Raw genomic sequence first — 17,147 nt, forward strand, 5'->3', positions numbered from 1 at the left:
ATCTTAAGTGTTCAGCATCAAACTCCAACATTAAAAGTCCAACATCAAAAATCCTCAACTCTGTTCTTTGCTATGCCTTTTATCTGTGCTTCCCCACCAACCAAGGGGTGGGGGCTCAATGCCCTAATCGAAACTCAATCATGTCCAGGTTCAGATCAGATTACAAACATAATCCAATTACTATTTTTGAATTCATCAATAATATCAAACTGCTACAACATGGATGAATCTTGAAGACATTATGCTAAGTGAAGTAAGCCAGACACAAAAGGGCAAATATTGCATGGTCTCATTAATATGAATTAAATATGAAGAAAAAATGCATGGAGTTAAAACCTAGTGTATAGGTTATTAGGAGATAAGAGGGAAGGACTACTGACTCTTAATGTATGTAGAAGTTTTAATTAAATCGACTGTAAAAGTGTAGAAATGGATAGAATTGATGACAGCACATTGTACAGTGTAGCAGCTGGCTTATAAATGGGATTGTGGCTGAAAAAGATAGGTTAGGGATGTAAATGTCAATTGAAAGAAAGCTAGAGAATAATCTAGGGAGTGAACAGCACAGTGAACCCACAGGTGGATGAAAATTGTGGTTGATGTTACAGATGTAAGAGCATCCTTCTGTGAGCTAGAGTGGATGTATGTCACTATTGCAAATTGGTGGGAATGTGAAGAAGCATGGGAAAAATACAATTGGTGTGACCTATGGACTGTGGTTAACAGCAATACTGTAATAATCTTGTATCAATACCAAAGTATTTGCCCCAACCTCCCTATTATTATTATTACCTTTATATCATTTATATATGAACATACATAAACAGCAAGTGTATAGTAAAAGTTGTGAACTTACAAAGCAAATATGAATAACATCATACAGGGGTCCCATACTTCATATACCAAACATACACTATGGACATGGTAACAATCAGATGATATTATATTATTTGTAACAAATGCTCCACCACAGTGTGGTGTGTTGATAGAGGGGTGTTGTTTGAGAATTCTGCATATGTGCATGATTGTTTTATAAGTTTACAACTTCTGTCATAAAAAATATATTTAAAAAATAATACTAGGGTGGGTTGGGGGAAAAATACACCAAACATAAGGTAAGGACTATAATTAGTAGTAAGATTTTGACAATACATGTAACAAACATCTCATGACAATGCAAGGTGTTGGACATTTTCACAGCCTCAAAACTGTAAGCTTGCAATTCAGTAAACACCCAATGTAAAAGCCAACCCATTTCTGGTATATTACTTCTGGTAAATTAAGCAAAGTAAAACAGATTTTGGTACCCAGAAAGTGGTGTTGCTATGCAAATACCAAAAATGTTTTTTTAAAGGCTTTTAAAATGATTGTGAAGAATTGTGAGGTGTTTGATAGAAAAAAGCCTAGATTGCTTTGAGAGTTTCTTGTTAGAAATATGGGTATTAAAGTTACTTCTGGGGAAACGGACTTTGGCCCAGTGGTTAGGGCACCCGTCTACCACATGGGAGGCCCGCGGTTCAAGCCCCGGGCCTCCTTGACCCGTATGGAGCTGGCCCATGAGCAGTGCTGATGTGCGCAAGGAGTGCCCTGCCACACAGGGGTGTCCCCCGCGTAGGGGAGCCCCACGCGCAAGGAGTGCACCCATAAGGAGAGCCGCCCAGCGCGAAGGAGGGAGCAGCCTGCCGAGGAATGGCGCCGCCCACACTTCCCGTGCCGCTCACGACAACAGAAGCGGACAAAGAAACAAGACGCAGCAAAAAGACACAGAAAACAGACAACCGGGGGAGGGGAGGGGAATTAAATAAATAAAAAATAAAAAATCTTTAAAAAAAAAAAAAAGTACTTCTGATGAGACCTTAGACAGAAATGATGAATATGTCATTGCAAACTGGAAGAAAGGTGACCCTTGTTTTAAGTAACAGAATTGGGTTCTGATGTTAGATGGAAGGCAGAATTTGAAGTAATGAGCTTGGATATTTAGCTGATGAGATTTCCAAATTAGAAGTGGAAAATGTGGCCTGGTTTCTTCTTGTAGCTTATAGTAAAATGTGAGATGAAAGGGATAAGTAACTGAACTGAACTTCTGGGTACAAAAAACTAGAAATAGATGGTTTGGAAAATTTTGAGCTTCCAGAAGGTAGTGCCCCTCGTGAGGACTTAACTGAGTATTGAACAAGCCTTCATTTCAATGCAAGTCAGGATTGGAAATGCAATTGTCCAGAAAAGATTTGTAGATAGTCTTATTGTCTGACAGTTGGGACTCCCATGTGCTGCACATGAAAATGACAAGTTTTTTGCAAGATCTCTTTGGCTGGAACTACTGCCAGCCTTGACTAAAAGGGACAGAAAAAGGGCAGATTGAAGGAAAAATGGCATCAAAGGTAGAACCATGGAAGCTGAGATCTGTACTGAAGATATTTTCTTGGGTCAAGAAAGTGAATTCACCTGTCTAGAAAGGATGAGTATGCTCCAGCCCTTGAGAAGGGCTGGCCTTCTCTCCTGCTTTTCAGGAAATTGCTGCCTAGCATCTCACTACCACCTCAAAGTTTGGTGAATGAGGGTGGAACCTTCACCCCAGTATTCAGAGAGAGCATGGTTGCTGCACAAGGATAAGGGGTGGGGCTGCTACTCCATCAAACCCAGAGGGCAAAAGATTCTTCCATAGATGACTCTCAGACCTTAAAATCTAATGAAGATTCCCCAGCAGGTTTTCAGAATTGTTTGGAACCCATGAACCTTGTTTTCCATCCAATTTCACTGTATGGCAATGGGAATATTTATCCTATGACTTCCCCTCTTTTGTCTATTGGAAGCAGATAACTTGTTTTTGTTACCTAAATTTCACTGGTCCACAAATGGAGGGGAATTTTGCCCCAGGACAGACCACACCTGTAATTGATGTTGATGGGGCTTTGTACTTAATATTGTTACTTAACTGATTTAAGGTTTTGGGATATTGTGATGGAATGAATATATTTGCATATGGAAGGAACATAACTTTGGGGGTCCAAAGGGTGTAGTGTCATAGTTTGATGTTTTTATGGATGCCAGGAAACTATGTCCTTAGGACTAATCCATTCCTGTGGATGTGAACCTACTGTAGGTAGGATATTTTGATACAAATCCTTCAGTGAAGAGAGACCCAGGGTGTGTCTTAATCTTTTTACTGGAATCCTTTGTAAACAAGATGGATATGGAGAGAGAAGACAGAGAGAAAATTCTAGATACTGAGAGAGAAAACCCTGGAAGCCAGAAATCTCTAGACACTGAGAGAGAAATCCTTGAAGCCAGGAATCAACAGAATACAGAAAAGAAGGAAAGCCATGAAGCAGGTAGATGAAGGCAAGGAAGTCCAGAGGAGGAGGGAGAAACCCAGCAGGGGTTACCATGTTCCTTGCCATGTGAGAGAGAAGTCCAGGATCACCAGCAACTAGACTTCAGGGAGAAAAGCATTGCCTGATGAAACCTTGATTTGGACATTCTCATGGTCTCAGAACTGTAAGCTTGAAAGTCAATAGACCTTCATAGTAAATGCCAAGCCATTCCTGGCATATTGCTTCTGGCAGCTTTTAGTAAACTAAAACAACAGTGACATCATCTGTCATCTGCTCATAGACTTTTCTTTGGTGGAAGATTTTTATTTTTGACTCTATCTCTGTACTTATTATAGGCTTGTTGTTATTTTCTATTTTTTCATGAGTCCACTTATTTAATATTTGTATTTCTGGAACTTTTTCAATTTCATCCACATTATTGCATTTGTTGGCATACAATTGCTCACAGTATTCTCTTATAATTGTTTTTATTTCTACATGGTAAATAGTGATAACCATCCTAATTTCTGATTTTAGTGATTTGCATTTTTCTTTTGTGTTCTTTGTCAGTCTGGCTAAAGTTTTTTCAATTTAATGGATATTTTTAAAAACCAACTTTTTGTTTTGTTGATTCTCTCAATTGTTTTTCTAGTCTCTATTTCTCTTATGTCCACTTTAATCTTACTTACGCCACCTTACTTTGCACTTACTTTGTTCTTCTTTCTCTAGTTCCTCAAAATATGAAGTTAGGTTATTAATTTGAGATCTTTCTTCTTTTTAAAATATAGGCATTAACAGCTATAAATTTTCTCCTGAGTATTGCTTTTACTGCATCCCAGAACTTTTGGTGTTTTGTGTCATTGCTTTCATTTGCCTGTAACCATTTTCTAATTTCCCTTGTAATTTCTTTTTTAATTCATAGGCTGTTTAAGAATGTGCTGTTTATTTTCCACATATTTGAAATTTTTCCTGTTTTCCTTGTTATTGATTTCTTTCTGTTCTTATTTCACTCCATTGTGATCAGAAAAGTTACGATATATGTCAATATGCTTAAATATATTGAGACTTCTCTTATGCCACAAAATATGGTCTTTCCTAGAGAATGTTACATTGAACTTGAAAATAATATATATTCCGCAATGGTGGGTGAAGTGTTCTATATGTGTCAGTTAGATCTAGTTTGTATAGTGTGTTCAAGTTCTCTATTTTTTTGCTGACCTTATGCCTAGATGTTCTACCCTGTATTGAAATAGTGTATTAAAATCTACAACTGTTATTGTGGAACTTTTTATTTCTCCCTTCAATTCTGTGTATGTATATATCATATATTTTGGCACCCCTTTGTTAGGTTCATATATATTCATAATTTTTTATCTTCTTGTTTAATTGACACTTTTATTGACATATAATATCATTCTTTTGCTCTTGTGACAGTTTGTGATTTAAAGTCTATTTTCTATGATATTAGTACAGCTATATCAACTCACTTTTTGTTACTGTTTGATGGATTTTTCCCGTCCTATTACATTCAATCTGTTTTTGTCTTTGGATCTAAGAGGGGTCTCTTCTAAAGATCTTATACTTTTGTCATGTTTCTTTATCCTTTCTGCCAATCTCTGCTTTTTGATTGGAGAATTTAATCAATTTACATTAAAGAAAATTATTAATAAAGCAAGAGAGACTTCTGCCATTTTGCTAATTGTTTATTTGTAGGTCTTACACCTTATTTTGTCTCTATTTCTGCTTTTTTTGTTTAGATTTTTTAAAAAAGATTTATTTATTTCTCACACTTCATTGTTTTGTGCTTACTGTCTGCTCTCTGTATCCATTCACATTGTGTTCTGTGTCTGCTTGTCTTCTCTTTAGGCAGTACTGGGAAGTGATCTGGGACCTTCTGGGGTGGAAGAGAGGTGCTCAATCTCTGTACCACCTCAGCTTCTTGGTCTGTTTTTTCTCTTATTGTCTCTCCTCTGTGTCTCTTTTTGTTGCATCATCTTGCTGCACCAGCTTTCCCGATGGGTCAACACTCCTGCATAGGCCAGCATTCACATGGGTCAGCACTCAATGGGGGCTGCACTCAGGCCAGCTCTCTGTGGGGGCCTGCTTGCCTTCATCAGGAGGCCCAGAGAACTAATGACAGTTTTGGATTTAAAGCCTATTTTGTCTGATACTAGAATCACTACTGCAGATATTTTTTTATTACTATTTTCATTGAATATCTTTTTCCAACCTTTCATGTAAGATATTCATAAAAGTATCTTTAAAAACAAGAATGGGGAAGCAGATGTGGCTTAAGCAGTTGGGTGCCTGCCTACCATGCAGGAGGCCCCAAGTTCAGTTCCTGGTGCCTCCTAAAGAAGAGGAACAAGACAGTGAGCAGATGCTGCAGGCTGGTGCAGTGAGCTAATGCAACAAGATGGCAGAATGAAGAGACACAATGAGGGATCACTATGAGAGACACAACAAGCAGGGAACAGACATGGCTCAAGAGATTGGCTGCCTTGTTCCCACATGGGAAGTTCTAGGTTTGATTCCTGGTGCCTCCTAAAAAGATGAGTGCACAATGAAAAGATTCAGAGAGTAGACAGTGAGTGCAAACAATGAGGGGGGATAAATAAATAAAATAAATCTTTAAAATGAAAAATGAAGTTAGTGTACTCTTACTTGCTGACTTTAAAGCATATTATTTAACTACAGTAGTAAAAACAGCACGGTACTGGGATAAAGATAGACAGATTGACCAATGGAATTGAATCAAGAATTCACAAAGAAACCCTTACATCTATGGTCAAGGAATTTTTGACAAGGTTGTAAAACCCACCCAGCTGCGTCAGAACAGCCTGTTTAATGAATGGTGTTGGAAAAAACTGGAAGTCCATGGTTAAACAAGGTGGACCTCTACCTCACACCTTATACAAAAAATAACTCAAAATACTAAAATGGGGGGAAGTGGCTGTGGCTCAATCAGCTGGGCTCCCATCTACCATATGGGAGGCCCTGGATTCACCTCCCAGGGCCTCTTTGTGAAGTCAGGCTTGCCCACATGCCATGGAGAGCCACTGGACCACAAGCGCCATGGAGAGCCACCTGGCCCGCAAGTGCTACAGAATGATGCCCAGCCCACAAGCGCTGTGGAATGCCACTAGCCAGCAAGCACCACAGAGAGCTGACTCAGCAAAGTGATGCAACAAAAAAGGAGACAAGTAAAAACACAGAAGAGTGCACAGCAAATGGACACAGAGAGCAAAACAACAAGCAAGCCTGGGGGAGGGGGGATAAAATAAAGAAAATACTAATATGAACTAAATTTGAAGAACAAATGAATGAAGTAAAAACCTAGATTACAGGTCACTAGGAGATAGGATGAGGGCTGAGAAGGGGTACTGATGCTTACTGTATATAGAAGTTTTAATTACTTTGATTATAAAAGTGTGGAAATGGTAACACATTATACTGAGTATAACTAACACAGCTGGTTTATAAATAAGATTGTGGCTGAAATGAGTAGTCTAGGGATGCAAATTTCAACTCAAAGAAAGCTAAAGATAATCTAGGGACTGAATAACAAACTAAACCCAGATGTGGATAAGAATTGTGGTTAATAGTACAAATACAAGAAGGTTCTTCCATGAGTTAGAACATTTTTACATCACTATTGCAAGGTAGTGATACTGTGGAAGTGTATGGGAAAATACAATTAATGTAACCTATGGACTCTGGTTAACAGCAATATTGTAATATTATTGCATCAATATAAAAGAAGTACTGTGTTCTAATAGGAGGGTATGGAAAATCATATGTTCACTACAGACAATAATTAGTGGTAATAGTCTGATGATATCTCATTATCTGTAACAAATGTTCCACAAAAATGTAATTTGTTGGTGAAAGGGTGTTTTATGGGAATTCTGCACATTTGCATGATTGTTTTATAAGTTCACAACTTCTCTAACACAAAAAACAAAGTTTTTTTTATCAAGAAAGGATATTGAATTTTGAATGATGTTATGCATGTTTGTTTTGTAAATCTGCAACTTTTACTCTACAATTATTATTATTGTATATTCCTGTATGACTGATATAATTTAGTAAATTGTTTTTAAAATGAAAAAAAAAATGGGTAAAAGACTTGAATAGATATTTATCCAAAGAAGAAATATGAATGACAATAAAACACATGAAAAAATGTTCAACATCACTAGTGGCTAGGGAAATGCAAATCAAAGCAAAAATAAGATATCATTTCACACCAATTAGAATGGCCACTATTAAAAAGACAAAACTACAAGTGTTGGAGAGGATATGAAGAGATAGGATCACTTATACACTGTTGGTGGGAATGTACAATGGTACAGCCTCTGTGGAGGACTGTTCCTAAAGAAGTTGAATATAGATTTGCCACATGACCTGACAATACCTCTACTGGGTATACATCCAGAAGAACTGAGAGCAGTGACACAGACATCTGCACACCAATATTCATAGCAGCATTATTCATGATTGCCAAAAGATAGAAACAATCCAGGTGTCCTTCAACCGATGAAAGGATAAACAAACTGCGGTTTATTCACATGATGGAATATTATGCAGCTGTAAGAAGAAATGAAATTGTAAAGCATATGACAAAATGGATGAATCTGGAGGATATTATGTTGAGGAAAGTAAGCCAGAAAAAAAAAGAAAAGACAAATACTGTATGATTATGCTGCTATGAAGTAAACATATTGTATAATCTCATGAAGTTAATAATTTGAATATGGGTCACGATAAAATAGAATGAGCTTAGAGAATGGAAAGCTGAGTGTTAACCTGTTCAGGACGGGTAAAAAGGATGTGTGTTAATCTTTGGAAATGAATAGAAAAGGTGAAAGCACAACATGTTTGTAACCAGCAGTACTATTATGTGGGTCCGAAAGTGGTTTAAAGGGGAGTCTAAGGCAATGTATGTTATTAAAAGGGAAGCTAAAAAAATGTAACACTGGACTATATAGCATAGTAAAACCACATGTGAAATATGAATATGGCTAAAACTGCATATATAAGACAACCTTTCTTTAAAACTGAACAAATGTATGTTACTACTACAAGATGTTACTATCAGACAAAAAATTTTTGCTAAGTGAAAGAAACTAGAAACAAAGTACTACATATTGTATGACTCCATTTATATAAAATGTAAATATAAATCAATTTATAATGATGAAATTAGATTAGTGGTTATTTAGGGCTGGGGAAGGACTGCTTAGGGGTGTGCTTTTTTTCTTTTCAGAGTAATGAAATTGTTCTAAATTTTTTGTCAGAATGAATGAATTCACAACATTGTAGTTATACTAATAGCCATTAATTATATACTTTGGCTAGATTATATGATATGTGAATATATCTCAAGAAAACTGCTTAATAAATATATAGCTGTGCAAGAATGGAAGTAGCAGCTATGTACATAGAGCAGGGGAAGCATAGAGAGATTGAGCAGTGAAGAATTTTCTTCATTGTCTGTTTTTATTATTATTATTATTGAAATAATGAAAATGCTCCAACAATGATTGAAGTGATGAATGCACAATTATGTGTTTATAACAAATACCAGTGATTATACACTTTAGATAGATTGTATTCCTTATTAATATGCATCAATAAAAATGATTCATTTTTAAAAATTACTAGAATATGGTTGTAGCAGTTTGATGTGGTTATGAATTCCAAAAATAAACATTGGATTATGTTTGTGATCTGGTCTGTACCTGGGCGTGATTGAGTTATGATTGGGGCTTTGATTAGACCATGTCATTAGGGCAATGAGTCCCAATGACCCCAACAAAGGGTGGGGATTCACAGATAAAAGGCATGGCAAAGGACAGAGTTGAGGGGTTCTTAATGTTGGAGTTTTGATGTTGGAGTTTGATGCTGAAGTCTTAAGCTGGAGCCCCAGGGAAAGAGACAGAGCTATTTACCTGATAGTCTACAGCTGACCTCATGGAGAGAGGCAAATCCTAGAGAGCCTCATAGTCTACAGCTGACCTAGTGGAGAAAACAGGGACTGAGACTAGAGGAACCCAGAAAGCCTGAACCCTCACAGGCATCAGCAGCCATCTTGCTCCAACACACGAAAATAGACTTTGGTAAGGGAAGTAACTAATTCTTTATGGCCTGGTATCTGTAAGCTCCTACCCCAAATAAATACCCTTTATAAAAACCAACCAATTTCTGGTATTTTGCATCAGCACCCCTTTGGCTGACTAATACAATGGTTCACCAAAAATTAGAATGAGGTTAGAGAATGGAAAGCTGAGGGTTAATTTTTGCAGAATTGGTAAAAATTCAAAGACTTTTGTGTTAATCTTTGGAAAGGAATAGAAAAGGTAAAAGCACAGCATAATATTTACAGCTAGCAGTGCTATTATATAGGTATGACAGTGTTTGAAAGAGAAAGCCTAAAGTCATGTATATTATTAAAAATAAAGATAAAAAATGTAACATGGGACCTCATGTGAAATATGAATATGGGTAATATTGCAGACATAAGACTATTTTCCTTTGAAAGTGAACATGATGTTAATGGGGGGGGGGGGATCCATTATGCTAAGTGAAAGGAACCAGACACGCAATATATTGCATGATTCCATTCATATAAAGCGTAAATATGAATCAATTTATAAAGATGGAATTAGATTAGTGGTTGTGTAAGGCTGAAGAATGATAGAGGGATTGAGAAGTGACTGCTAAGGGAGTAATGAAATAATTCTAATTTTTTTTGTGGTGATGAATGCCCAATACTGTGATTATACTGAAAGCCATTGACTGTACACTTTGGCTAGATCATATGGTATGTGAATATATCTCAATAAAACTGCTTTTTAAAAAAATAATATTTACAAGAGTGCTGATGCAACAGTTGAAAAATGGAATCAACTCAAATGTCCATCAAACGGACAAATTCTGTTTAGTGAATTCATATAATGAAGTATTATAAAGCAAAGAAAATAGACACACTACAACTATATGCTATAAAATAGATGAATCTCTCAAACACAGTATTGAACAAAAGAAGCAGGTATGTATTCACCAAAGAATACCCATTGCATACTTACAATTATGTATACACCAAATACAGAATATATCAAATGTTATGTTATTAGGGATTACATACAGATGGCAAAACTATATATAAAAACAAGGAAAGGATGATCAAAAAGTCAAGAGAGTAGTTACTTCGGGGATGGAAAGGGATAGAGGTGGGAACGGGAACATGGGGCTCCCCAGGTACTAGCAATCCTCCACTACTTAACCTGCAGAGGGGTTACATGGTTATTTCAGTTTATAATTATTCTTTAAACTGTATCTGTGTTTTATACATTTCCTTCTATGTATGATATAGCCTAATAAAATGACTTTTGAAAAAACATTTTTTCTAGTTGATCACTAGGTTAATGAGTGATGCCATCCTATTTCCACCCCTTGATTCCTAGACCCATGAATCGTGGCCTTGGGAGAAACAGCACCATATAGTGGGTGTTGATTTAGAGCATACACAGCTTCCTGAAGAACATTGCCCCAGCCCTGCAAAGTATTGCTATCTAGTTAGTGCCATAATTGAGACTTCAAAAGGTCATTCCAGCGTTTTATCAATCCTGCTACTTCAGAATGATGGGGAATATGGTAAGACCAGTGAATTCCATGAGCATGTGCTCATTTCTGTATATCGTTTCCTGTGACATGTGTTCCTTGATAAGAAGCAATGCTGTGTGGAATAATATGACAGTGGAGAAGGCATTCTGTAAGTCCACAGATGGTAATTTTGGCTGAAACATTTTATGCAGGGAAGGCAAATCCATATCCAGAGTATGTGTCTATTCTAGTTACAATACATCCCTGCCTCTTCCCTGATGGAAGTGGTCCAATGTAATCAACCTGCTACCAGGTAGCAGGCTAATCACTTCAGGGAATGGTGCCATATTGGGGGCTGAGTGTTGTTCTCTGCTGTTGGCAGATTGGGCCTCAGCAGTGGCTGTAGCCAAGTAGGCCTTGGTGATGGGAAATCCATGCTCCCATACCCATGCAGAATCCCCATCCTTATCACTATGGGCTCTTTGTTGAGCCCATTGGGCAATGGTGGGAGTGGCTAAGGAAACAGGTTGCCTGGTATCCACAGAATGGGTTATCTTACCCACTTGAATAAGAAAATCTTCAACTGCTGAAGTTACCTATGAGCCTTTACATGGGCCATAAATATCTACATGGTTTTTGCCCACTCAGAAAGGTATATCCACATACCTCTTCCTCAGACCTCTTTGTTGCCAATTTTCCAATCATGTTCCTTCCAAGTCCTGCATCCAGCCAAACCATTGGTGACAGTCCATGAATCAGTATACAAATGCACCTCTGACCATCTCTCCTTACAAACAAAATATACAACTAGGTGCACTGCTCAAATTTCCACCCACTGGGAGGATTTCCCCTCCACGTTGTCCTTCAGGGATGTCCCAGAAAGAGGCTGCAGTCCTGCAGCTGTCCACTTTCTGCTGGTATCTTCATATAATGCAGAACCATCTGTAAACCAGGCCTAACTTTTCTCTTCCTCAGTCAACTGATTGTAAGGAACTCACCAAGATGTCATAGCTTTGGACTAGGAAAGAGAAGGTAGTGTGGCAGGAGTGGGGACCATGGACATTTGGGCCAATTCCTCATGTAGTTTACTTTTTCCTTCATGACCCCCTGAAGCCCTATCTCTTATATACCATTTCCATTTTATGATGGAGTGCTGCTGTGCATGTCCAACCTTGTGGCTTGGCAGAGCAGACAATACCCAGCTCATGATAGGCAATTTAAGTCTCATAGGAACTTGGTTGCCCATAGTTAAACATTCAGTCTCTACTAAGGCCCCAGTAGCAGGCTATGAGCTGTTTCTCATAAGGAGAGTAGTTATCTGCAGAGGATGGCAGGGCTTTGCTCCATAACCCTAAGGGTCTGCATTGTCCTATAAGGGCCTGCCAAAGGTTCCAGGCAGCATCTCTATTTGCCACTGACACTTCCAGCTCCATTGCATCTGCTGACTCATATAGCCTAAGTGGCTTGTACAGCGGCCTGGTTCTGTCACAAAGCCTCCTCTTGTTCTCATCCCCACACAAAACTAGCAGCTTTTCTGTCACTCAGTAAATGGGCCAGAGTACCACACCCAAATGAGGAATACATTGTCACCAAAATCCAAAGAGGCCAACTAGGCATTGTGCCCCTTTTCTTGGTTATAAGAAATGCCAGATGCAACAGCTGATCCTTCACCTTAGAAAAGATATCTCCACATGACCCACACCACTAGATGCCTAATAATTTCACTGAGGTGGAAGGTCCCTGTATTTTCCTGGATTTACTTCCCATCCTCTGACATGCAAATGCCTTACCAATAAGTCTAGAGTAGATATTATTTCTTACTCTCTAGGTCCAATCAACATGATATCATCAATATAATGGATGAGTGTAATGTCTTGTGTGAGGGAGAGACAATCAAGTTCTCTGCAGACAAGACAATGACATAGGGCTGGAGAATTGTCATACCCCTGAGGTAAGACAGAGATGGTATATTGCTGGTCTTGCCTGCTGAAAGCAAACTGGTCCTTAGCAATATCAGTTGAGAAAAGGCATTTGCCAGATCAATAACTGCATAACAGGTACCAAGGGATGTGCTGTTTGTTCAATGATACCACCCCAGGAACAGCAGCTGCAATTGGAGTCACCATTTGGTTATGTTTATGATAATGCACTATTATCCTCCAAGATCCATTTGTTTTCTGCATCAGCTAAATAGGAGAGTTGAATGGGGATGTGGTGGGAATCATCACCCCAGAATCCTTCAAGTCCTTAATTGTGACACTAATCTCTGCAATCCCTCCAGGAATACAATATTGCTTTTGGTGCATTGTTTTCCTATGTAAAGGCAGTTCTAGTGGCTTACATCTGACATTTCCTACCATAATAGCCCTCACTCCACAAGCTAGGGAGCCGATGTGGGGATTCTACCAGTTGCTGACTATGTCTATTCAAGTTATGCATTCCAGAAATGGGTAAATAATCATAGAATGGGTCCAGGACCAACTATGATATGGAGCCAAGCTAAAACTCCATTAATCACCTGACCCCCATAAGCTCCTACTCTGATTGGTGGACTACTGTGATGTTTTGAGTCTCCTGGAATTAATATCTCTTCTGATCTAACATCTAAAAATCCTCAAAATGTCTGATCATTTCTTTTTCCCTAATACATAGTTACTCTGGTAAAAGGCCATATGCCTCTTTGGGGAAGCCTGGGAGAAAGATTAAGAGTACAAATTTTAGGTAGTTTCTTCAGGGTAGACTGGAGTTTACATGGCTGTTTCCTTAGAAATAGGTTGGAAGTCAGGTGGTTGTTCTCTCAGGGCATGCTGTAGGTAGGGTGGCCATTTCCTCAGGGAAGAGCGTTTTATGTTTATCTGGCAAAGACTCAGAAGAATCTAAGGTTTCAACATCCCCACTGTTAACATTATTAACCCAAATGTCCCAATTCCAATTTTCAGGATTCTATTCCTCTCCAAACAATGTCCTCACTATAATAGCAGAAGTTGGGAATCTAAGTTTCATTGTAATTCTGCAACTTGCACAATGAGGGCCTGGTTTTCAGAGACCTCAAGTCTGTGGCTATATGAAATAAGAATTTTTTTCAGGGCACACACAGAAACTTCCACATCCTTTATGTAGTGCTTAAGTTGCAACTTTGAAGCCTTCAGCTCATCCCTTTCTTTTATAATTGTATCCACATACTTAGGAACAACCAGCAAATATCATTATAACTTTTAACTCCACAAAACTCTGTTAAGGTGTCAAAAACAATCTCACTCAGAGCCTTGCACTTATAAGCATTTGAGTAGTTGAAAAGAGTTGTGATCTTTTGCGTATCTCTATTGCCAACTCACACCATAGACTATCAGTGCCAACTAGATTATTTGAAATGGAGTCATTAGTGCCTTTGAGTTTAATCAGAGCAGAGAGCCAATTGCAAAAAAAACCATGGACCAATTCAGGGATCCCATTTTTAAGATTCTTTTCCACAAAAACTACTCTTGTTATTAAACCTATATTATTCAGGTTTCTCGAGGGAAACAGAACTGTCAGGAGATATCTATAAATGTTATGAGATTTTATAAAACATAAATATTATGGGAATCCTAAAAGAAGAGAGAGAAAGAGAGAGAAAGAATATTTGAAGAAATAATGGCTGAAAACTTATCAAATTTGATGAAAGGCATGAAGATACACTCCCAAGAATCTTCACTCCAAATAGGAAACTCAAGAAATCTGCAATGAGACACATATAATCAAACTATTAAATGCCAAAAACAAAGAATCCTGAAAGCAGCAAGAGGGAAGTCACTGATCATGCACAAGTGATGCTTAATAAGTTTGAGCCAATTTCTCATCAGAAACCACGAGAGCAAGAAGGTAGTGAGAGGACATATTTAAAGTGTGAAAAGGAAGACATTGTTAACCAAGAACTACATATATGGCAAAAATGCCCTTCAGAAATGAAGGAGAGGGGAAGCAGATGTGGCTCAAGCAATTGGGCTCCCACCTACCACATGGGAGGTCCATGGTTCAGTTCCTGGTGTCTCCTAAAGAAGACAGCAAGCTGGTACAGTGGGCCAGCACAACAAGCTGACACAACAAGATGATACAACAAGAGACACAAGAGGCAAAACAGAATGAGAGAACAACAGAGCAAGGAACAGAGGTGGATTAAACAATTTGATACCTCCCTCCCACATCAGAGGTCCAAGACTCAGTTCCTGGTGCCTCATAAAAGAAACAAAGAAGATGAACAGATACAGCAAATGCAAATGACAACAGTGTGGGGAGAGATTAATAAATAAAATAAATCTTTTTTTAAAAATGAAGGAGAAACTAAGGTATTCCCAGGAAACAAAAGCTGAGGGAATTCATCACCACTATACCTGCCCTATAAGAAACATTAAAGGGGTTCCTTCAGGTTGATGGGAAAGGTCACTAAGCAGAAACTAGAAACCATATGAAGAAATGAAATCTCCAGTAAAGGCTACTACATGTGTAAATATAAATTTTGATATTATTGTATTTTTGGTTTGTAAGCTGGCTTTTATTTCTCACATGATTTAAAATATGAATGCATAAAATAATTAAAAATGTGTTATTAGCCACACAATGTATAATGACATAATTTGTGATGAAAACAACATGAAAATGGGGAGGTGATGGAACGTAAGATCACAGTTTGCATATGCCATTGAAGTTAATTTGGTATTAACACAAATTTGATTTTTATAGATTAAGGATATTAAATGTAATCCCCATGATAACTACAAAGAAAATATCTGAAATATATACACAAAAGGAAATGGGAGTCTCTCTCTTCCTCCCCATTGGACAGATAGCTGCATCTTTTCATGCAGGGCCATTCACATACCTTAGACATAATGGTGAAGGTTGGAATAAACAGATATGGCCATATTGGTGCCTGGTCACCAGGGCTGCTATAAACTCCAGCAAAGTTCAGTTTGTTGCCCTCAAAAACTCCTTCATTGACTTCAACTACAGGGTCCATATTTTACAGTATGATTCCACCCATGGAAAGTTCAAAGGCACCAGCAAGGCTGAGAACAGGAAGCTTGTCATCAACGGGAATCTTATCACAACCTTCTAGGAGGGATATTGTACAAATATCAAATGGAGGCATGCTAGTGTTGAATATGTTGTAGAGACCACTGGCGTCTTCACAAGAATTGAGAAGGCTGGGGCTCACTTGTAAGGTGGTGCTAAAAGAGTCATCATCTCTCCCCATTCTTGCTGATGCCCCCGTATTTGTGATGGGTGTGAACCATGAGAAGTATAACTCCCTAAAGATTGTCAGAAATGCTTCCTGTACCATCAACTGCCTGGTACCCCTGGCCAAGGTCATCCATGACAACTTTGGGATTGTGGAGGGATTCACGACCACTGTCTATGCCATCACTACTACCCAGAACACTGTGGATGGCCTCTCCCGAAAAACGTGGCATGATGGCCATGGGCTGTCCAGAACATCATCCCTGCATCTACCAGAAATACCAAGGTGGTGGATAAAGTCATCCCAGAGCTGAATGGGAAGCTCACTGGCATGGGGTTCCTCATCTCCACCTATTATGTTTCCATCATGGACCTGACCTACTGTCTGGAGAAAGCATCCAAATATGATAACATCAAGAAGGTGGTGAAGCAGGCATCAGAAAGCCCCCTCAAGGGCATCCTGGGCTACACTGAGGACCAATTTGTCTCCTGTGACTTTAACAGTGACACTCATTCTTCCATTTTTGATGCACTCAATGACCCCTTTGTCAAACTCGTTTCCTGGTATTACAATGAATTTGGCTATAGCAACAGGGTGGGGGGACCTTATGGTCCACATGACCTCCAAGGAATAAGAGCCCCTGGACCACCATCCCCAGCAACAACATGAGAGGAGAGAGAGGCAGTCTGCTGCTGGGGGTCCTAGCCCCAACTTCATCCCCCAACCCTGAGAATTGCCCATTCTCCACTGCTTCCATCCCAGACCCCTTGAAGAATGGAAGGGGCTCAGAAAGCCTTACCTTGTCATGTACCATCAATAAAGTACACTGTATTCAGCCCTCCAAAAAATGGAGATGGGAACAGATTCAAAGTGGTTCACTACAAAATATTAACCATATAAGAAAGCAATAAGTAATTATAGAAATGAGGACAGTAAAGGCAGAAGATGAACAAAAACCAAATAGCAAAATGTCAGAATAAGTCCTGCATTTTCAGTACTTACTTTAT

The 17,147-nt window shown here is 38.6% G+C and overlaps 1 pseudogene; it reads left to right on the top strand.

The window, feature by feature from the left end:
• The first annotated feature begins 15,790 nt into the window (after positions 1-15,790).
• On the top strand, positions 15,791-16,774 carry LOC101421596 (glyceraldehyde-3-phosphate dehydrogenase-like; annotated as a pseudogene).
• Positions 16,775-17,147: the final 373 nt, after the last annotated feature.

Source organism: Dasypus novemcinctus, chromosome X, assembly GCF_030445035.2.
Source record: "Dasypus novemcinctus isolate mDasNov1 chromosome X, mDasNov1.1.hap2, whole genome shotgun sequence".
In the NCBI taxonomy this organism is placed as follows: domain Eukaryota; kingdom Metazoa; phylum Chordata; class Mammalia; order Cingulata; family Dasypodidae; genus Dasypus; species Dasypus novemcinctus.